The 23002-nt window shown below is 40.6% G+C and overlaps 1 protein-coding gene across 4 annotated transcripts in view; it reads right to left on the reverse strand.

The window, feature by feature from the left end:
* Positions 1–23002, reverse strand: part of LOC136873833 (EF-hand calcium-binding domain-containing protein 14) — a 296070-nt gene that overhangs the window by 214540 nt on the left and 58528 nt on the right. The window contains exon 1 of one of the 4 annotated variants that reach the window (XM_068227581.1): positions 15984–16421. The exons of 1 other annotated variant lie outside the window; for it this stretch is intronic. The gene's annotated coding sequence lies outside the window, so the exon portion shown is untranslated. 2 more of the 4 variants (XM_067147098.2, XM_067147097.2) reach the window with 2 other exon arrangements.

Raw genomic sequence — 23002 nt, forward strand, 5'->3', positions numbered from 1 at the left:
CAGTACAGGATGAAATCAGCTATATCGGTTTCTCAACCGCCATAATTAGACAGAGAATTGCTGACTCATCTGCAATGGAGATTTCAGATTAGACTTAACGAACCTGTGGGGAAGAGCAGCTCTTCCGGCACGTCCCGTCACCAGCCTGTAAGACAAAAGACAACGAACCCTCAAACACGGTGTGTCACCGTAAGGCATGTCCCACCAACCAGAGTCACATACTTCGATTATTAAATACTCAATAAGTTCCGTATTCTTACACAACATGGATACGTGAAGGAGGCAAAGAAATCCAATTAAATCTCACTGAATTCTACAGTATCTTCTGTTCGAGATCCACACACAATCTAAGACAGGCACACGTGGCATTTACAATAGGAGCCAATGTTGTTGATTCGATTCACATGCTAGAGGCCACTTTGTCATCAATCCCATCAGGAACAATTTAATAATAATAATAATAATAATAATAATAATAATAATAATAATAATAATAATAATAATAATAATAATTTGTTCAGCGTGCAATCTAATACCTAAGTCTTCAAAGACGTGGGGGGTCTGAGTCTGTTACGTACGGGTTCTTTATTGTGGTGGAAGCTAGCAAGACGACTTGTCCTTTTTACCTAACTTGGGAGAAAAGGGGAACAACTACCGCACTGTGCATCCGAGGTCGGCAAGCAATCTATGTAATTACACTTTTTTTTTATTTAGACGCTGGGAGAATACAGTTTTAGTGATGTTATTTAAAATTACTTATTTCGGCATTTTCTTACTCACACATATGTAAATGTGTTGAAGTTCGAAACTCAATCTCGGACTATTGTCATTAGCCACAGCAGAGATACAAACTAGCATTTAAAAGACTGGAGTTTTACCGCAGATTCCACATATTTGCAGAGAACATAGTCCTTTCTTACTTTAAATATCTTTGCATCTTTCACCACTATTTTTAATGTGATTTTTTTTTTTTTTGCTAGTGGCTTTACGTCGCGCCGACACAGATAGGTCTTATGGTGACGATGGGATAGGAAAGGCCTAGGAGTTGGAAGGAAGCGGCCGTGGCCTTAATTAAGGTACAGCCCCAGCATTTGCCTGGATGTAAAATGGGAAACCATGGAAAACCATCTTCAGGGCTGCCAATAGTGGGATTCGAACCCATTATATGCCGGGTGCAAGCTCACAGCCACGCGCCCCTAACCGTACGGCCAACTCGCCCGGTTTTAATGTGACTAGCCATCTGCTTATTGTCCGACTCGTTGGCTGAATGGTCAGCGTACTGGCCTTCGGTTCAGAGGGTCCCGGGTTCGATTCCCGGCCGCGTCGGGGATTTTAACCTTCATTGGTTAATTCCAATGGCCCGGGGGCTGGGTGTGTGTGCTGTCCCCAACATCCCTGCAACTCACACACCACACATAACACTATCCTCCACCACAATAACACGCAGTTACCTACGCATGGCAGATGCCGCCCATCCTCATCGGAGGGTCTGCCTCACAAGGGCTGCACTCGGCTAGAAATAGCCACACGAAATTATTATCTGCTTATTGGAGATTTCTCATCAAATTCTTAACTGGCAGGTCACAGGGTGAGTTCTGACCAACTCCGGAACTTTTTGACCCATCACATAGCTTTCAGTTTTATTCTAATACCGGAAATACAGTAGTTCATTCCAATACCCTCGCCCTGACTTCAAAGTTAAAATCACGGATTACAGTTTTTTAGTGGTGCCTGGCCTCCGGAGAGGTCTGTTGCAGGTCTATCGAGTTCATATCCTATAATAGACGACCTGTGAGGATGGAGCCCTACCCATGATGAATTCTAATGCTGAAGACATCACAAACACCCAGTCCCCGAGCCATTGGAATTAACCAATGAAAGTTAAAATCCCCGACTGGCCAGGAATCTAACCTAGGACCCCTTGGACCAAATGTCAGCACGCTAACCATTTAGTCATGGGGCCGCACATGAATTGCAGCAGACGAGTCCTTCATAACTGACGGTAAAATAGTGATTTGTCAAGCATGCAACGAACATATCCGATGTTCCATGAAATAGTAGTTTGAACGGCATGTGCAAAGTGTTTTGCATAAAAGAAAACGCACAAGAAACACTTAACACCGATGCAGAATCAAGTTTATGAAGACTTACGCAGTTAATATCCATAGTACAAACTTAAAGTGCTTAAATTCAGATGTTTCGTGGGAATGTATTGCATCCAGCATATTCCTGGGCATCCACCACTAAACACGAAAAGTTTTGCTATGACGAGGCAATGGGCAACTTGAAGAGAGTGCACAGGAAATGCTTTCATTTGGATTGCTGTTAATGAAACAACGGATCATAAGGCGCAATTTATTGTCGCTCTATCGAGCGAGTTGGCCTCGAGGTTAAGGTCGCGTAGTTGTGAGCTTGCATTCGGGAGATGGTGGGTTCATATCCCACCATCGGCAGTCCTGAATATGGTTTTCCGTGGTTTCCATTTTCACACCAGGCACACCAGGCAAATGCTGGGGTTGTATCTTAACTAAGGCCACGGCCGTTACCTTCCAATGCCCAACCCTTTGTCTTTCCTTGCGTCGCCAGAAACTTTCGATGTGTTAGTGCGACGTTAAAACCACTAGAAAAAAAATTGAAAAAAAAACAGTCTTGTGGTGAGAACTCACAGCCATGTTTGATCATTTTTTTTTTACGTCGCACCGACACAGATACGTCTTATGGGACGATGGGACAGGAAATGGCTAGGAGTGGGAAGGAAGCGGCCGTGGCTTTAATTAAGATAAAGCCCCAGCATTTGCCTGGTGTGAAAATGGGAAACCACGGAAAACCATTTTCAGGGCTGCCGATAGTTGGGTTCGAACCTGCTATCTCCCGAATACTGGATACTGGCCGCACTTAAGCGACTGCAGCTCGGTCATGTTTGATCTACTGTAAGCTGAGCCATCCAAATCACTCAAATATTGCCTGATTTGTGAATGACGGATTTAAGTTCTATGGCCTTCTAGAATGCAAGAGGAGACGGTACTAGTGCTGTATTCCGAAGCTGCAGGGTATACTGTATACTTAAAGCTAGTGATGGGATAATCGAATGTAAAATAATCGCTTATTCGATTATTTCATTTCAATTGATTATATTTCCCATTCGATTATTCATCTGAATGAATGAGGCAATCGAATAGTGAATATTTTTTTCATCCGATTTTTTCGATTCTCTTTCGATTATTCATTCGAATGAATGAGGCAATCGAACAGTGAAAATTCATCCAATCGATTATCTCTCGGTTATGTTTTGATTATCCACCCGAAACTCCGTCAGGATCAATGAGGCTATCGAGAAGTGATTTTTTCCATTCGATTCGTTTTTCGATTCATTCGGAACCGCATTCGAATGAATGAGGCAATTGAACAGTGAATGCTTTCGAAATAATCGCATGAAAAGTGATGTTATTAAGACAGTTAATTCGCTCATTGTTTCAACATTTGGAGATACGTTTGGAAAAAGGCGTATTTCTATTTTTCATAGGAGTTCATCTATTCGCTTACTTCAATCGATTATCCATCCGACATGCTTAAATCGAAAAATTTATTCATGATGCATCCGAATATTCCGTGCGATACAACTGAATGATATTTGAAACTCATTCGATTATTTAAATAATTGGATGGAGATTTTCGATTATTAAAAGTATTCGATTACCCCATCACAACTTAAAGCTGTAACTGATCTGCAAGTGTTTTTTTCCAGTATATTACGTTTTACTTGCTTGTTTCGTGGATTGTAACGTGTCACCGAAGATATTAGAGCTAAGTTTAAACACGTGAACAGATCAATTTCAGCAACAAGATGTTTCTAAAAGCCCCACACCGAGTACTATCTTACAAACAAAACTTTCCAGAGATACCGCAGTTCCCGGAACCTGTGGAAACGTGGACAGAAGCAGTTAACTCCTATAGCGAACAGCTAGATGTCATACAGACTGTTGTGCATTCTTTTGATCCCGACAGTGCTGCATCTGGTCGGGAATCTGAGTGCATTTAGTAATTCTAAAGTACTCTGCTCAATTCCTTACATCAGAGGCAATTTCGGCTTTATTTCAGAAAGCATTTGACATCTAGAAATTTCAGGACTTTCTCTGCGAAATTCTATTCTATTGCTGTCATGGAGAATGTTGTTGAAAAGTTAAGAGCTGTGCATGGAGAAACTGCTGCAGATGTACTGGGTAAATTGCAAACAGTGTTGAAGAGAAACCCTGGGTACTCAATTCACAGTGTGTATTGAATTCTGAATAGAGATGACGTTCATCCACCTTAAGATATTTCTCTAGGAAAAAATTCTGCCTAACACAAGCTTATTCTGAACGACAAACATCTTTCAATGGCTTCCAGAGAACTTAGGGAAATACATAATTGTTCACTGTGCTACAAAACGTTTCTTACAAGTTGCTTTACGTCGCACCGACAGTTGGGTCTTATGGCGACGATGGGATAGGAAAGGACTAGGAGTGGGAAGGAAGCGGCCGTGGCCATAGTTAAGGTACAGCCCCAGCATGCTACAAAACTGAATGAATGAATTTTAACCCTCCGTTACACGTGCCGCGGAGTGAGAGTCCGCACTTTACTATTCTTTGGTATCATAGGCCGAAAATGCAGGGCAGAACGGGCTGCCTTCTTGTAGCTTCCTTCTGCAACAATACAAAGGCCGTGACGGCGTGAGAATGTCTGAGTAATCGCCGAGCTGTCGATTACAGAAGTTTATATTGTCAACTGCAGACTTGCGGAGTCTGAGTCCGCAGGCGTGTACTGGTGAGTTGTTAATCTTACTCACTCTTTTGGTAAGTCGTCAATTCTTCCGTTACTATTTATTATAAAATTAAATAATTTTATTACCTACAAGTGTACTAGTGGGCTTATTTTGATATATTTTCTACTTGCGATTATTTACAGGGGGATAAACACAATATTACAAAATGAGCTATTGTGTCCTATTTCCAAGGAGTTGGTGCGATTTATTCCGAGAGTTATGGATCAAATCGAGCAGTGGTTGGACGACGATGAAGTTGGTGCAAGTGATGATAGTGATCGGGACGTCGTAAACGATAATGATCGTAATTCTGACAGCAAGCAGTCCACGGGTGAAGAGGACGTGACTGAAAGTGAGCAGCATGAAATATATGTTGGAGAGGGCGGGATCCAGTGAAATCATCGGCCTGTAATGAACCGTAATGGAAGGGTCAGGCACCCTGAACATAATCTTATAAAACACTTGCCAGGAGTAGTAGGAGTTGCCATGAATACTGAGACGCCAGTTGAAGTTCTGCAATTGTTCTTTAGCGACGAAATGCTACAAGAAATCGTAACATGCAAAAATCGCTATATATACCCTTTTGTCATACAAGTCAAGAAAAGACAAAGTTGTATTGGTTCTATCTACTTTTCATGAAGACCATTCTATTGATGACGATTCAGATGGATCAAAACCCTCAGTGATTACCTTCTATAATGACACGAAGTCGGGCGTTGATAAGGTGGTTGAAATGAAATGCACTTACTCAATGGCAAGAATATCACGCCGTCGTGACTTCTTCCGTGCGATATACATCAATTAATAGAATGTAACGATTACAATTCTATTCCGAGAAGTAAATTAAAAATCAATTATTGTTAATTTAAAATTAGTTTTCCTAAGTCCTGTGATTTGCAGTTGATAACTTCTAATTTATCCTAAAGGACTGAAATGTTCTTGTAAATGTAGATTGTATACACATTTACCCATATAAATAAATCAAAATAAATTTTGACGAAAGACAGATTGACAGATGAGAGAAATCAGGAATTCTTGGAAAAAGAATTGAAATGAATGGAAGCTTACAAAGAATCGCGGACTGTCAGTCCGCGCGCGTGTAGTGATGTTACAACAGAGCGCGCGTTTAACGGAGGGTTAAATACTGTCACTAGTAGAATAAATTGGTATTAAATATACGATACCACATATGTTTCTGACTTTACAATTTTACAGCAAATTTAGCTGGTTTTCACATCGCAGAATGTGTCACTGGAGTTATAGTAGTTATTTAGGATTTCGATCAGCACTTCGGAACTTGAAATACACTGTGGAAAGCCGATAGGCTAAACGTGGTATGGTTCCAGCTTACGAACAATCCAGTGTCCAAATAGTTAAATAAAAATGTTTTCCTCTGCGGTCCGAGAGTTGCAGCGGTAATGTTTGTGGTGCATTCTATTTAGTTTCGAATATGAATGAGGACAATATGCATTTCAAGACTGCCAGATTGATAGATTCGAGCTGTGGAAGAAAGCTGAAGTTTCTACATTGAGTAAAGGTATTTCTGAGAAAATGTTCAAAACTTTCCAGACAGCAGAGCATGTATCTAGCAGCTCTCATTAAGCACAAATTCGGCTACTGATAATGAAAAATGAAATCGCTCATCATCGCCCACTCATTAGGAAACAGAAAAACATGCTCTAGTATTGGCCAAGACGGAATCTATGACAATTTCCTGTCTCACGACTACATAGGGACAAGGAGGTTTCAGATCCAACTGTGGAGAGGACTTCATCAAACATCAATATTCGTTACCAGAACGGCATACGGCTTAACGAAATATACGTGGTTTAGAAACAGCGTTTCTCAAAAGGGGGATAGGGGGGGGGGGGCAGTGAGGGACGTTTAAAAAATATACTTTTATAAGAATTCCAAGATGCGAATTATACACTAATAAAAACAGAGTTATCCTCCTGCAACCTTTTGATTTTACAGTATACGCTTAGTGAAGAAGTTTCTTCCATTCTCGACTACCTGGTTATGTGAGGCAGGCTTTTTTATTTTATTTTTTACAATCGTATCGATATGTTCAAAGGAAAGGAATCGTCTGAGGCTAAAAATCTGGAAAACTCGTGGCCCGAGGACAAAGCTAGGACGAGAGCTTATTTCATATCTCGAACTAACTATCTTATTCTAGATCCAAATAATTATACTGTAGTTACACATCCCTCCATAACTTAGTTTATCAGTTAACTTCTACGAACACCGATGATCAAGGATGCCGTAATGCTCTAAGCTGATTATTATTATTATTATTATTATTATTATTATTATTATTATTATTATTATTAACGACTTTGCAAGAAGAGCACCTACATATTGTGAAAATTAATGCTGAAATGAAATGGCGTATGGTTTTTAGTGCCGCGAGTGTACGAGGACAAGTTCGGCTCGCCAGGTGCAGGTCTTTTGATTTGACTCCCATAGGCGACCTGCGTGTCATGAGGATAAAATTATGATGAAGACAACACAAACACCCAGTCCCCGTGCCAGCGAAATTAACCAATGCCGGAAATCCAACCCGGGACCCCTGTGACCAAAGGCCAGCATGCCAACCATTTAGCCATGGAATGCTGAAACACGTAGTAAAATGTCAATCTGCCTAAATGAACGTGAGCTTACACACAGGTACGAAATAAACGGTGCTTCAATGAGGGCTGTTACTCAAGTCAAAGATCTTGGAATAATCCATGACAGCAAACTAAATTTCTCTCTCCATGTAGGCCAAGTTAAATCCCGTGCCATGAGGTTTCTTGAACTTCTGTTCAGATTTGCGGAAAATTGTGACTTCAACGCTCTAAAATTATACTTCTATACCTATGTTCTTCCTATCATTGATTTCTGCTCCCCAATCTGGTCATCAGCTGCCCCCACAAATATCAGTAAAATTAACCACGTATTCTCATTCTTTGCGCACACTGTGATGGCCCGTGTCCCCGACATGAGCCAATGTGGTACCAACCAAATTCTGTCATATTTCAACATCTTGGACCTGAGTAAACGTCTACAGTAAACAACACTCTGCTTTCTTCACAGAATTGTTAGTGGTACTCCTAAATGCACATCTTTGTTAACTCATTTCCCGTCACATGTTCATCCACGTAGGATCCGGAACAGACCACTATTCCACATTTCTCTTGTGCGGCTAACACTCCATATTCTATCGCCTTCCTTCAACACCAAAAAGTCCTCCAAGAAACTGACATCATCATTGCCTCTCATCTCTTCAAAACCAAACTGAAACGTGTATGAAAGGAGTAGGCTAAGCTCTTGATTCTCTGTTGACAACAACATTACTAGTGACACGAACATTATTATATATATTTTGCTCCTTCTTATTTATTTTGTACGTTATTTAATTTCGAAATAATGTGTTAATATTAAGTCCCTTCTTTCAAGAATGTTATTGTTTATTTCCTTGAAAATGAAATCCACAGCCTTTTTCCAGTCATTCGCCCATCTAGCAGCGAGGATAGGAATTGTGCCGGCTGCAGAAGCCTGTCACACTCCTCTGGGGCAATGATTAATGACTGACAGATGAAATCAAATTATATTGGAGTGTGTTGCTGGAATGAAATATGACAGGGAAAACCGGAATACTTGGAGAAAAACCTGTCCCGCCTCCGCTTTGCCCAGCACAAATCTCACATAAAGTGACCGGGATTTGAACCACGGAACCCAGCGGTGAGAGGCCGGCGCGCTGCCGCCTGAGCCACAGAGGCTCTTGTTTGTTTCCTTATTGTTAATATTGAATATTGTTATACAAAGTCAGTGTAAAACGGAGCACTCCGTATCTGTATCTGATTACTACTAAACAAATAGATTTACTGGACAACGCGTTTAATATTCCAAAGGGAAAGAACGAGGTTCGATCACGTTAAATCCCAGAATATGGGGATATTCCTCTTTTTGTGTGGTGAATGACAGGCCCAACCAACAGGCCACGTGAGTACTGAAAGGAATTCATCCGTCCATGTACTTCTCAGGAAACGAAAAGAGGGGGCGAAGTTTTAGTCGCACTCCCCTTGTTCCCAGCACCGGAAGTCGAATGAATGAAGCCTTGCACTTTACCATGTACGCCTATGTGGTAAGCCATTCCCCATTACTGTAATTAATCACTGTAAATTCGTCACTTTGTATCTATCTTTTACAATCAATACCTTAATATTTTTGTTTGATATACCCCTTTCTTTTTGATAACACAGCTGGAGAGAGAGAGAGAGAGAGAGAGAGAGAGAGAGAGAGAGAGAGAGAGAGAGAGCCACAATTGCAGCCCGTTACGAGATTTGGGGATCTGCTATATGAGTGGTAGTCTGACCGTGGTGTCCACACGATTCTGGATATACAAACAATTAAAAACTGCCATCGTAAGTTGCTCGTAATAATAATAATAATAATAATAATAATAATAATAATAATAATAATAACAGCGTGTGGCCTACGGAAAGGCCTGATGCAGGTCCTTCGAGTTGACGTCAATGGGTGACCTGCGCGTCTGTGAGGATGGACGAAATCTAACATTGCAGACGGCACACACAAACAGCCCTCCCACCGAGCCAATGAAGATTAAAATCACCGACCCAGCCGTGAATCGAAGTCGGGACCCCTTCGAGCAAAGGTGAGCATGCTAACCAGTTAGCCATGGAGAATGGGCAAAGAGATCAAGAATACGTTAATCTTGTGAGCACAGAGTCACGAGCACAGGATCTCCGTTGCTTCTACAAAATTATTTATCTTTCCCACATTTAGCCAACTCTAGATCTCTTCTGACGCCGACAAATTAGATTTCCGAGGTTTAGCGAATTTCGTTTTCCCGTCTTTGATGCCCCGTCCATCTCTGTCATTGATATCATTTTTCGAAGGGTTCTTCTACAATAAGTGTTCAGAGGAGCTGATAATTCCGTATACTTAAAACAATCATCGCCACGACCACCTGTCTGTAGGCGACTATAGCTAGGATTTTAAAAGAAGTGACTCATGTTATCCTGAAAAGCATACCACGCTGCATTAGCAATCGGTAGAGTTGAAGCCCGAGGGGTATTATATCAAGAACGGCCTACTACGGGATTCTAACTCTCCTTTATGTTCCAGCCTTTGATAGATCACAACACAGGTCATTTCTGTATCGTGCAGAACTTCTCTGGTCGGTCCATTCTAGAAACAAACGATGTCATTATACTGTATGAGATGAAAAGAAACTTGGCACACAGATCTCTGTAAACAGAACATGCATAACTTGCAAAAACTCCTAAATCCCACAATACGTCGTTCTGTAATGACATTGCTCACAAATAAAGTGGAGTTCCTACCTCAGTGCGCCTGACAGTGGTAATACTTTCATAATGCAGGTTACCAGCACACTGTTAAATTAGGTTAGCTTCCGGAACTAACAAATACTGTAAACCAAATATTGTATTCATTTGTATTACCCAAAGGAAAACCAAATGTTCTAGCCTTCTTTGTTATATATATAAAAACTTACTCAAGAGGCAAAACCTCCCTCCATCTCCTGAATTTTTCACATCCTTTACCCACCTCCCTTTTCCATCACATCTCCTAAACCCGCCACCATCCCTTGGCCAGAGAGAGAATGTTGCCCTTTAGATGACCCACCCCACTCCCTCAGGGAAGGGAATGAACACTTTTTTTGAAAATTATTGTATGAAGAAACTCGCAATTGTTTCGCTTTATTTAATTGGTAACAAGTGAGGTATATAGCATTCAGACTGATGAGCCCACTGCTACACTGGGGCGAAACGCTGGTAATGTCTCGATTGAAAAAGCCTAAATACTTAAAGAGCTTAATGTTTCAACAAGTAATTGTGTTTATTTTACATCACACTGCAGAAAAATAATACTACTGAAGGTGCAACGAGAAGCACAGAATGAGAAACCCTCGTATTTACAACCACCTATCTGAAGTCCACTATCTTGTCGTGCTACCAGTTCAACGCAGTACGTTGAAAATCAAGTATGACAACGTTTTCACGTGGTTTCGGAACATAGAAAAAAATGTATTATCTTTACAACTCTATAAATCTTGACCTTAAGAATTAATGGATTGTAACAACGATTATATGGTTATTGCTAATCGTCAAGCATTTGAATTTTCTGCTTCTAAAGGTTAAGATTTTAAGAGAAGTGACTCTCACGGTATCTTTCAGTCAGAGTTTACTTGCGGTAGGATGGTCATTTCCTTTCCTCCGCTCCTCCTCCAGGAAACAAACAACATGTGGGCTTTCCATCCGAAGAGGTCACCATGGACAATGCAGCTTAATTTCGCTATCCGATATTCTAAAATGTCTATATTTCATTAAGTGTCGAGAAGCATTATGAACTAGAACTGTAAGGAACTTCTTAAGGAAGTTTCTCCTCAAATATGCTAGCGGATTCATGTCGCACGAACAAACACAGGTTTTCCAAGAGGCTGGGATGGAAAGGTAGTCGCCAAGGTCTGGCGTGAAAATGAGATACTATGAAAATCCATATTCAGGGTTGCCAAAGGTAGAGTTTGAACCTACCATATCCTGAATGTAAGCTTCCAGTTACATGGCCCATACCGCGCTATCAACTCGATCGGATTTCTTGGATTTATTACGTGTAATAATAATAATAATAATAATAATAATAATAATAATAATAATAATAATAATAATAATACAGAGCTCGATAGCTGCAGTCGCTTAAGTGCGGCCAGTATCCAGTATTCGGGAGATAGTGGGTTCGAACCCAATGATCGGCAGCCCTGAAGATGGTTTTCCGTGGTTTCGCATTTTTACACCAGGCAAATGGTGGGACTGTACCTTAATTAAGACCACGGCCGCTTCCTCACCACTCGTAGCTCTTTCCTGTTCTATCGTCGCCACAAGACCTATCAGTGTAGGTGCGACGTAAAGCAACTTGTAATAATAATAATAATAATAATAATAATAATAATAATAATAATAATAATAATAATAAACATGCATTTAATGTCCTTTCAAGTGTAAATAGTAGGCTACTAAGAGACGCACAGAGCAGGAACTGTGTGTTGAAAAGGGTCCTTTAAAGTGCTATATATCTGTTTTATAGATTTTATAGTTTCGATCAATCACTGAAAATATCTGCACAAAGCATCAAGTGATGCTTTTAAGTAAAACTAGCTTTTGTCCGCGGTTTCGCAAGCACTGAAATTAATTTTAAATTAATTTTGCGGGCGTTCACAAAACACATGTGTTCAGCATCCTTCTAGTAATGTTGGAACATGGGCTGAAAAGCTCAGACGGCAAAACGCCGCCATTCTGAGCCCAACTTGGGAGGTTCGATCCGCCTCAGTCCGGTGATATTTGAAAGGGCTCAAATAAAAGCATCGTATCGGCAGATTTACCGGCACGTTAAAAGAACTCATGCGGGACGAAATTCCGGCACCCCGGCGTCTCCGACGTTGACAGAAGTTGAATATTTTCGGAAAGAAGAGAGTAGGGGAGTTGAGAAACCATCAACCCACAGAAAATTGCTGAAAGTGGTCGAAAAGAAACAGTAGACCTGACACTTTCAAAAGGTAGCCTACCGCACTAAGACTGTCCTCCCTGGCTAATCGGTTAACACGTTGGCCTTTCGTCTAAATGGTCCCGGGTTCGATTCCCGGATCTGAATCTTCATCGGTTAATTTACCTGGCTCAAGAGGTGAATATTCGTGTCGTCTTCAGCATTAGAATTAATTCTACGTAGCAGTCAATCCTTACAGACTGGCAGGTCGCCCACGGGAGTCAATAAGAAAGACCTGCACCAGGTCTCTGCAGAAGTCCTACGACGTTCTTTTACCGCTAAAATTGAAATCTAAAACAAGATGTGTGGTGCTAGAATAAGATACCTCGGATTCCACGCAGGGAGCAGACGGCAAGAAAGTATCAAATGCAACCGCTATCGCTAGCAAGAAACCAACAATGGAGCTGGGCGTGGAATCGGTGGACCGCGAGGGTAGTCGCTGACTCATTGTTCCCTTCTCTCTGTCTGAGAGGTGGTATTTCGAGGCTAAAATGTTATTTCTCAGCTTTCACTCAATGGAGTGACATAAAACACAGTGCAAGAAATTCCGGATGTGTCTACTTCAATGCTGACAAATGTCCGACTCCAAGCCTAAATGGTTAGCGTGCTGGCCTTTGGTCAGAGGTGTCCCGGGTTCGATTCCCGGCAGGGTCGGGAATTTTAACCATCATTGGTTAATTTCGCTGGCACGGGGGGCTGGGAGTACGTGTCGTCTTCATCATTTCAAACTCATCACAACGCGCAGGTCGCCTACGGATGTCAAATCAAAAGACCCGGCGAGCCGAACTTGTCATCGGACACTGCTGGCACTAAAAGCCATACACCATTTCAATGCTGACAAGTTTCATGAAACAATGGGTCAGACAGACAAAACTTTAAAAAAATGACAGATATCGTCTCCGCGTCGTGTATGCTATCAACCCTATCCAAACTGCATTATAAAACTGATGTACGGACAAACACTACAATCTTATGTTATTAGTAAGATGAAATGTATTTCATAGTAATAATAATAATAATAATAATAATAATAATAATAATAATAATAATAATAATAATAATAATAATAATAAATGAAAATCCCACAGCCTGTTTCCAGTCTTTCGACCGGGTCAGGAATGGAATGAATGAAGCCCTAATCTAGCGGCGAGGATACGAATTGTACCGGTTGCCGAGGCCTATCGCTCTCTTCTGGGGCAATGATTAATGGCTGGCGGATGAAATGATATTCGAGAGTGTTGCTGGAATGAAAGATGACAGGGAAAACCGGAGTACCCGGAGAAAAACCTGTCCCGCCTCCGCTTTGTCCAGCACAAATGGAGTGACTGCGATCTGAACCACGGAACGCAGCGGTGAGATGCCAGCGCGCTGCCGCCTGAGCCACGGAGGCAATAATAATAATAATAATAATAATAATAATAATAATAATAATAATAATAATAATAATAACTTTACAAATGGAATATTTTCTCTAAATAGAACACGTAAATACAATGTGGCTACACCAAGTATAATGCAACTTAAACATGAATACAGACAAATAAAGGACACAATTTAAAAATCCTGAAAAAAAGAGCGATTCTGGACACTTTATTCTCACTGTATCAATCCTTAAAAATTTTAATTTTCGTGTCCACCTTTCAATACTTTATAGATTTAACACTTTAAGAGATAACTTTAATCATATTTTGTTTGGCACATGAGTCGACCAACTGCGGTCATCATCAACCAAATACAATTAACAAAAACACTAGAAACATCTTAAAATCTATGAATGAATGAAATGATGAGTAAGTCTATCATGAGTAGGAGAAAACATTAAGATATTTAACACACACTCAGTAAGGTGTGTCATAAAATCTCTTTCTTTTGTCCTTGTTCAAATTCTTCTTCTACCGTTTTCGCATCACCTGTGCGGTCGCGGGTGCGAACTGTGACTCACATGTGGATTTGGCCCTGTTTTACGGCCAGATGCCCTTCCTGGCATCAGCCCCATGTGGAGGGAGGTTATCACTATTGCGTGTTTCTGTGGTAGTTGGCAGTGTGATGTGTTGTGTGAATATGAACGGAAAAGTATTGGGACAAACACAAACACCCAGTCCCCGAGCCAGAAGAATTAATCACGCGCGATTAAAATCCCCGATCCGGCCGGGAAACGAATCCGGGACCCTCTGAACCGAAGGCCTAAACGCTGACCATTCAGCCCAGGAGTCGCAATGTTAAAATTCACTATTTATTTGTTAAAAATACACTTCATTTTTAAAAGTTGGCGTGTTATTTTTGGGAACTTCTCATATTTTACATGTAATTAATCTCATATTCCTTAAAAATGGACCTTGGACTTGTACACAAACAAAATATGACTAAAATTATCTCTTACATTGTGAGTGTGAGCCTATGAAGTATTGAAAGGTGGACCCGAAAATTAAAATTCGTAAGAATTGAAATCAAGAGTTTGTACGTCAATACGGAACCGTAGTGAAATTCATTCTTTGCAATATACTCACGGTATCCAAAAATATTTCAAAATATACAGGCCAATAATAATAATAATAATAATAATAATAATAATAATAATAATAATAATAATAATAATAATAATAATAATAATGTCTGGTCCTTATTTACTCCTCCACGTGACCCAGGAGATCCTAATGAAAGCTGAAGGCTAAAAAAGACATAGGTGTGGAAATTTATTAGACTCGGACGAGGTATCCCAAATTTAGCAGCCTTAATTTAGGTTTTCTTCCACATTTATCTTTCCTTTTCGGTAGTCCGCGCATCTCCAAAATAATATATATTTAAGATCATGTCTTTGAAATACTTCGCGTTCGATTGGCTGACTTCCCCATAATCTCAATTTCTATTCGTTGGAATACCAGCGCCACTACAGAACGAAACAAAGCACAATAAATTATACTACAGTTTAAAACGAGCAATGCTCCAACACTGAGAGTGATATAATTTTATCAAAACCCGCTGAAATAAAGCTGAACAATATTACACAACAATAGACTTAACAGATCTGACGCAAGAGTCGAAATTAGCAAGGATGCCACCATCGACTAAATTTCTATAAAACTTAACTTCTCTGACAATTCATTTTAAACGGAAGAACGACAAAAATAGGCAACACAAGAAAGAATATTATGGCAGAGCAACAGTCTTCTTAATGGGTAGCAAGTAGTGGGATGAATGATTATTTCAAAATTGGCCTCGCGTCTAATAGTTTTCACACCTCTTTAAATAAGATGTAGGCTGTTTTTTTTAGTTCCTCTGCAGAGCAGTGGGACTGAACCAGTGACCTACGGAATGGAGAGTAAAAGGCATATTCAAACGTCAATAATAATAATAATAATAATAATAATAATAATAATAATAATAATAATAATAATAATAATAATAATAATAATAATAATAATATGAATAACAAGTGTAAATTACCAATTTCTAGATACCTTCAAGATTAGCTGCGTTCTTTCATTCAAGCACTAGTTTTCAGCGCTAAATTCAAAACTATAAGTGACTCACTACAGCACCATCAAAACAAGAACCTGCGTTTTACGCACTGAGAACTATAAGACATCTTCACATCACACACACGTAAGTTCACTACCTCTTCTTATCAGTTAAACCACATGTGGGAGAGCACGACACCAAACGGTAGATGATGAACACACGCTTACATGGTCAAGGTATCCGATACCTTTCTGTATGAAGAAATACTATATGACAGCGTAAATATGGACTGAACGCACTTGTAAAAACATTACATTATCATCAAGTACGTTAAGCGTAAAATAAATTTAGAATGTAGAGACGGACTCGTAAACGAGGTTAGAATATTTTTCGTTGTTATTACACTTCAACCGCACAGACTTGAGCAAAGCTTGTGGACGGTAGTAAACAAGGGTCGAGCGTGGAGTTTTAGGCGCCCACCCACTGAACTTCATTTAGTAAATGTCAAACGAGGAGCACGAATCGACCCCGGGCGGTCCGGTCTGGTCTCTTCATTGATCGCGTGCTTGTCGCGCGCGCCGCCAGATCACACTGCAGACAGCCACTGTAGCTTGCCGCACGCGCACTCTGAAGGGAGGGACGTACAAGAAGTCTCCCCACACACATACACACACGTCCTAGTTTCCCTGACAGCCCAGGGCCACTTCAGTGGCGGCAGACTGGCGCTCATTCCAGCATCCTTTACATCTGACTCCCATAAACGTTCCATGTCCTAAAATTGCAATACGAAAATGAGAGATGTATTTATTGTATTAAATCATCCCTCCCAATTTGGGTTGAACACAAGAATTCAGAAATAACTAAAAATGAAATTAACTTCTTCACACATCAATTATAACAAAAATAAGCGAAAAAACTGCTCATAAATTTTAAGCAGAAAGCATTTTCCTCTCTTAACAAAATAAAGATGAACCTGGAGTATTTCAAAAGAATCCCTTAAAATTTCACGATTGAAACACCTAAAGATTCTTAATGTTTTTAACATTATTCGCAATCGATGAAATTAAATTATGATTTCCTTCCAGGAATCTTATTTTTGATGTAAGGGCCAAAAGCAGGCATTTATACAAGTGGAGGTACATGCTTCCCCTGGTGCACTCTCACTGCATTGCCCTACACAAGAGGCTTGCATTGGTGTCTGAACGGCGTACTAGCCGCCAGCGTCTTGGAAAGGCGTAGCAATCCAACTTGATGAGCCTACTGTTACACTGGGGGAGAACGTTGGTCGCTGGTAATTTCACGGTTTAAAAAGCCTAAAGAGCTTAATGTTATTAAGAATATTTTCAATTTCATAGAAGTGTATGCAGAGAGAGTTGAGAACTTGAAGGGCAAAATGTGGTAAGGATCCTCTAGCGCCAAAGAACAAACTTATCACTGCCCAGTGCGAAATGGAATGCCATCACACGAACTCAAGTATGGCAGACATAGCTGATAGGTCGCCTTCTTCTTTTTACCACCTAGAAAGCTTGGTTAGGATCTCTCTCAAAGCGTATTGTGGGGTCGAGGACAATCCCTTTCTTTTGTTTATTTGAGTCTGCTTCAGGGAAGCAGTGAACCTCTTCTTGTACCTCGCAGCCGAAGATGTTTAGCGATTGCAGTTCGGGTCCGATGATGCCTGTTGATACACAATAGCTCTCCCTTTCGACAGAATCTCAAACAGTGTCCAAGAGTTCTGTCTTGTTGCAGCCGGATGCAAATGTAGTATGAAACTGACGCGGAAAATAAAACTAGACTATATACACCCCTACTGATCCATAGTACCCCGAGAAATACAACTTAACAGAAATAGAAATTATTGGACTTTTGCTGGGTTCGAGGAGTACCATTCCCTAGAAATTGGTCAGAAGTTTCCACTTAACAAAGAAACAATCGTCAACTGGGAAATACGTTTTCTGAAGGGATCCACATCATCAAGACATCAACTTTACGATCTTTTCGCATAGCTTTCTGGATGAACACACTTCACATTACCCGATTTCATCTACAGTGCTACATGATTTTCCTTTGTATCCGTTACAACAATAATTAATTTAATTTTAAAGTGAATACATTTTAATGTAATATTCTTTGTCATTTTTGGCAGCCACACTGGTTTGTCACAATAAGATATGATACCAGAGTTTTGTTGGGATATAAAATTAGAAACTAACAAAAGATCTACTTAACCTAACTCTCAAACGTAGTTTTACATCGCTGTTGATATCATAATAATAGCCAAAAGACGAAGTTTTACGTCGAACCCGAACCAGGACGAGACTTTTCGCTTCAAAAAATCCCACATGCACTGGACAGAATTCAAACTGCAGCTATCTTTGCGAGGAGCTGATGGCACTGTCAGTCAGCTATCACACCACCTAACGTAACTCAAGTCCAGTGTCACGATGAAGGATGGAGCCCCAGTTAACATAAGAAGACGAAGAAGCCGCTATCAGTTTTATGTCACACCGAATCAGACAGGTCTTATGGCGACGATGGGATAGGATAGAGCTAGTACTGTGAAGAAAGCGCCCGTGCCCTTAATGAAGGTACAGCACCAGCATTTGCCTGGTATGAAAATGGGAAACCACGGAAAAATTTCCTTAAGGTTGCTGACAGTGGTGTTCGAACCCACCAAGTCCCGAATGCAAGCTCACAGCTACGTGACTTAAACCGCATAGAAAGCTTGCTTGGAAGTCGGCAACATTATGAAGACACTTCAGAGAAACAAGAGCATACAATCGGAGACCTAAAGAAGTTAAAGTAAAGCTCTAACCAAAGCATCTTCGGTCAAGGAATCATACCTGCACTGAGACAATTACAATGGCAAAACGGCTGGCACACGTGCAAGGTGCTCAATTTGAGCAGCCCAGATCTAAAACATTTTGGGACTCCCAATGTTTTTTTCAGAAATCTAGCTTTTACCTTTTCAATTTCTTTGACGTCTTTCTTTTACAGTTGGTCCCAGATTAGTGTCACGCCGTAGGTTAATAATGGTGAGATCTTCCACTTAAACACTTTCAACGCAGTTTCCAATGAAATTTTCTGGATGCTGTTCATGGCAGATATGGCAATCGCCACTTTTTCCTTGATGTGGTAGCTGAACGTGTTTCTGTTTGTCTGTACTGTTAATCCTGAAAGTCATTGTCACTGTTTTCTTCTCATTTAGTTACAATCCATTGTATGTAGCCCATGATGTAAGTTTATTGAATGCTTCTTGAAGGTTTTTTTTTATTTCACGAGACACCAGTACCATGTCGTCTGCATATATTTTCACATTTCCTGAACCAATGATCCTGGGAATGTCCGCAGTCGCAATATTGAAGAACAAGGGACTGATTGGATCTCCTTGTAATACTCCAATCTCCTGCTCTAGTGGGCCTGACACGTCCACATTGTCATCTATCTGTATCATGTTGTCATTCAGAATATTCCTCAAAATTTTTGTGATGTAGTTTTCACCAGTGATTGCTTCTAATTTCCCAACGATCATAGCCCTGTTTATTAAATCAAAAGTTTTCTTGCAGTCTACGAAGACAGCATGTAGCTTTCCTTTAGGGATTCTTAATGCATCTTTTATCTCTTCTAATAGACATTTTAATGCCTGTAAGGTTGACTTTCCCTTTGTGAATCCAAACTGTTCTTCTGGTATTGCTGCCTCTACTGCGGTGTATAAACGGTCTGTTAGTAGGCTAGTTAGTATTTTGAAAGCTGTACATTCTAGGGCTATGCCACGATATGAATTTGGATCTTCCGTATCTCCCTTTCCTTTGTGTAGTACTTAAGTGTGGCGGTTCTCCAATTTTTAGGAATATTTTCTTGTTTCAAACATTTATTAAACAGTTTTGTCCATACTTCCTTGAGGTTAGTTGCGGTACTTTTGAGATTTTCATAATATATTCCATCCGCTACCTGCTTGCCAGAGAACCCTTCTATATTGAAGATCTAAGGCTTGAATTATCATTGCACACGCCAGGAGCATACCAGAGCCTATTAAAGGAACTTCAGGACAAAAGGGAAGATATATGGCTAGATTTCTTCTCCACAGACGCGATGATCAACAGGGTATGGATAACGGCTAACTATCAACTGAGGCACACCATGACTCACTTTATGCGGTCCATTGTTTCTACTACAAAATCTGCAAGAGAGATACTGTACCTACCATGATCCAAGTGAACTGTGCCGGTGTAAACTCTGTGGCGACCAATGTGATAGACACCATGTGATAAAAGGCAAAAGCAGACAAATCTCGCTGACAAAATTATGTAATAGTTAAGTGCTATATAAACTATACACTGACCACTGTGGCTATAACTGTATTATTGTATGGCCATTGGCTGCATTAAATATTATTATTAAAACATTTTGGGCACTCAATATGAACCATAGTCCTTCCTCTGAAATAGTATCTGCCTTGTTCTGAGAAACAGATAGTTTTTTCTGTATGTGGATATCGCTCCATATCAGTATATACAAGAGCCATGCATCTCCGTGTAAGACATGGGAATATTTCCACGGTCACTACAATAAAAACCTAATATGACATCCTGGTGAGATATGAGTGAGGACAATGTTGTATCATTACGAAACATCACGGAATTGACCGAAGCGAACCTCTTCACTAACAGCACGTGTGAACACCGCAGTATGTGTGCCGGTTTCGTGTATCTGTGAGGTATGAACTATCCGATGACTTGTGTCAATTTCGGACGGCAGCAGAGCAGTGCTGCCAACTATTTCTAGCTCGGATCCCTCCTACCAAACCAAAACGGCCCAACATTTTACCTAAAATCCCAACAAAAGGCAGGCATTTATACAAGTGGAGGCAAATACTTCCTCTAGTGCACCCTTACTGCAGTGTCCTACATAGGAGGGTTTGCAGTGGTGTCTCAACGGCGCATTAGCGCCAACGTCTTGGAAAGGTGTAGCATTCCAACTGATGAGCTCGCTGCTACATTGGGGCGAAACGCTGGTAATTTCACGACTGAAAAAGCCTAAAGACTTAAAAAGCTTAACTATTTTTACTCTGGGTGTTAAAACCAAGAAAGTATACAGGTGCCTACGACAGAAACTTGTGTCTGAAAAGTATGTACGCCTGATCCAAGCCATGTAGAAGGGCAGAAGAACCATGGTCAGATGTATAACTGGAACTACAGAATCATTTCCTGTGAACGTAGGTGTATACCAAGGTTTCGTCCTCAGTCCAATACTCTTTCTACTTGTCATAGATGAATTGACAAACGGAGTCGGGAAGGAGGTTCCATCGTCCATGATGTTCGCTGATGATGTGGTCCTGTGTGCAGAGACGAAAGAACTTGCAAAGAAATGGTTGGAAGAATGGAGAGAAGCATTAGAAAGCTGAGAAATGAAGAAAGACAGACGTAAGACAGAGTTCCTAAGCCTGAGGGGAGCTGATATAGGTTTAAAGTTGACTGGACTAGAGATCCCAACAGCAAGTTCGTTCACATATCTTGGTACAGTTCTCCAACAAGATGGTGGACTGGAGGAAGAATTAAAGAGCAGGATACGGTCAGAATGATTCAATTGGAAAAATACATCGGAAGTACTGTACGAAGATAAAGACACCACAAGTCCGGCTCCATGGCTAAATGGTTAGCGTGCTGGCTCAAATCCCGGGAGGGTCGTGAATTTGAACCATAATTGATTAATTCTGCTGGCACAGGGGCTGATGTATGTGTCGTCTTCATCATCATTTCATAGTCATCAAGATGCGCTGGTCGCTTACGAGCGTCAAATCAAAAGCCCTGTCCTTGGACACTCCTGGCACTACAAGCCATACGCAATTTCATTTGAAGACACCAGACAAATTAAAAGGGAAGCTACACAACGCCGTAATGAGACCAGCCACGATACATGGGGCAGAAACTTGGCAGATAACAATGAGATGGGCGGAAAAACTAGACGGGGCAGAAATGCGAATGCTGAGGTGAGCAAGTGGACGTACAAGTTTGGACAAAGTGAGAAATGATGTATTTAGGAGAAAATGAGGTGCAAGTTTCTGAGAAAGTAAGAGAAGTTGGGCTCAGATGGCACGGCCATGTTTAGAGAAGAGATCTAGAGTAAGATGGTTGGAATGCTTACACCAGCGGGAAAAAGTCGAGGATGATCCAGAAGGCGATGGATGGACAGCATTCAAGAAAACCTGAAACAGTGGGGTGTTGTGGAGGTAATAGTTCAGGTCATAGCATCTCGCTTGGTATTCATGTTTTCGTAACGTTCGCCGGCTCAAGTAGGGTTTCGAAACTATAGGAATAGGCTACGACAAAATATCTATTTAAAAATCATGCCTTTAAAACATCATACTTCCAATTATATTTCCACGGTCACCAACAATATTTTCTATTTCCATTTCCATTTCACGACACCACAAAACTACAATGTGTAAAATAATATGCGGTTCTCGGACAACTGTACTGAATGGACAATGGTGCTTTCAGCTGAAATGCGCAACTATCCATATAAGTCATTCTAACCCTTCCCTCTATCCGCCAACTAAAAACTACGTAGTACAAGTGGTCTCGTTTGTTGACATTCGGTCCGATTTACATACAATATAACCCGAGTCACGCTCTATGCGTGTGTGTAGTTTACGTACGTCCCGCTATCAGTTGGGTTTTGCTGTGTGTGCATATTACACCCGTGTATTGCAAAAGTATGGAAGGATGTTTGAAGAGTGTGTGTAGTTTACCTCTGCACTAAAAATGATCAAAGAATATTTTTAAGTTGTTCCATGAGCAGCGAATGAAGAACGAGTCATGTACCGACCACACATTTTCACAAGGCCTACAGCAAAAACGAACCATTCAGGACGATCGTATTTGTATAGCGATGCGATTCAACATACCTCCTTTAAGAGTGGTTTCACATCTGACACGGCGCATGTTGAAAATCTCTTCTAATCATTTTGTTAACTCTGACGATGACTAGATTGAAAAGTAAAACTATTTATCTCTTTACAGATTATATTCCAAGTCACAGGTAGGTGCATTTCGCACCAACTTAAGATAAACTTTCTATCGTTTTTCCCGGACAGATTTTTCCAATAGCAGCAAAACTAGATGTTGTGTTGAGCACTCCTGGATCGTTTCGTCCATACCCGTGTTCAGAGCAGGATTT

The sequence above is a fragment of the Anabrus simplex genome, chromosome 5 (genome assembly GCF_040414725.1).
Source record: "Anabrus simplex isolate iqAnaSimp1 chromosome 5, ASM4041472v1, whole genome shotgun sequence".
NCBI lineage: Eukaryota > Metazoa > Arthropoda > Insecta > Orthoptera > Tettigoniidae > Anabrus > Anabrus simplex.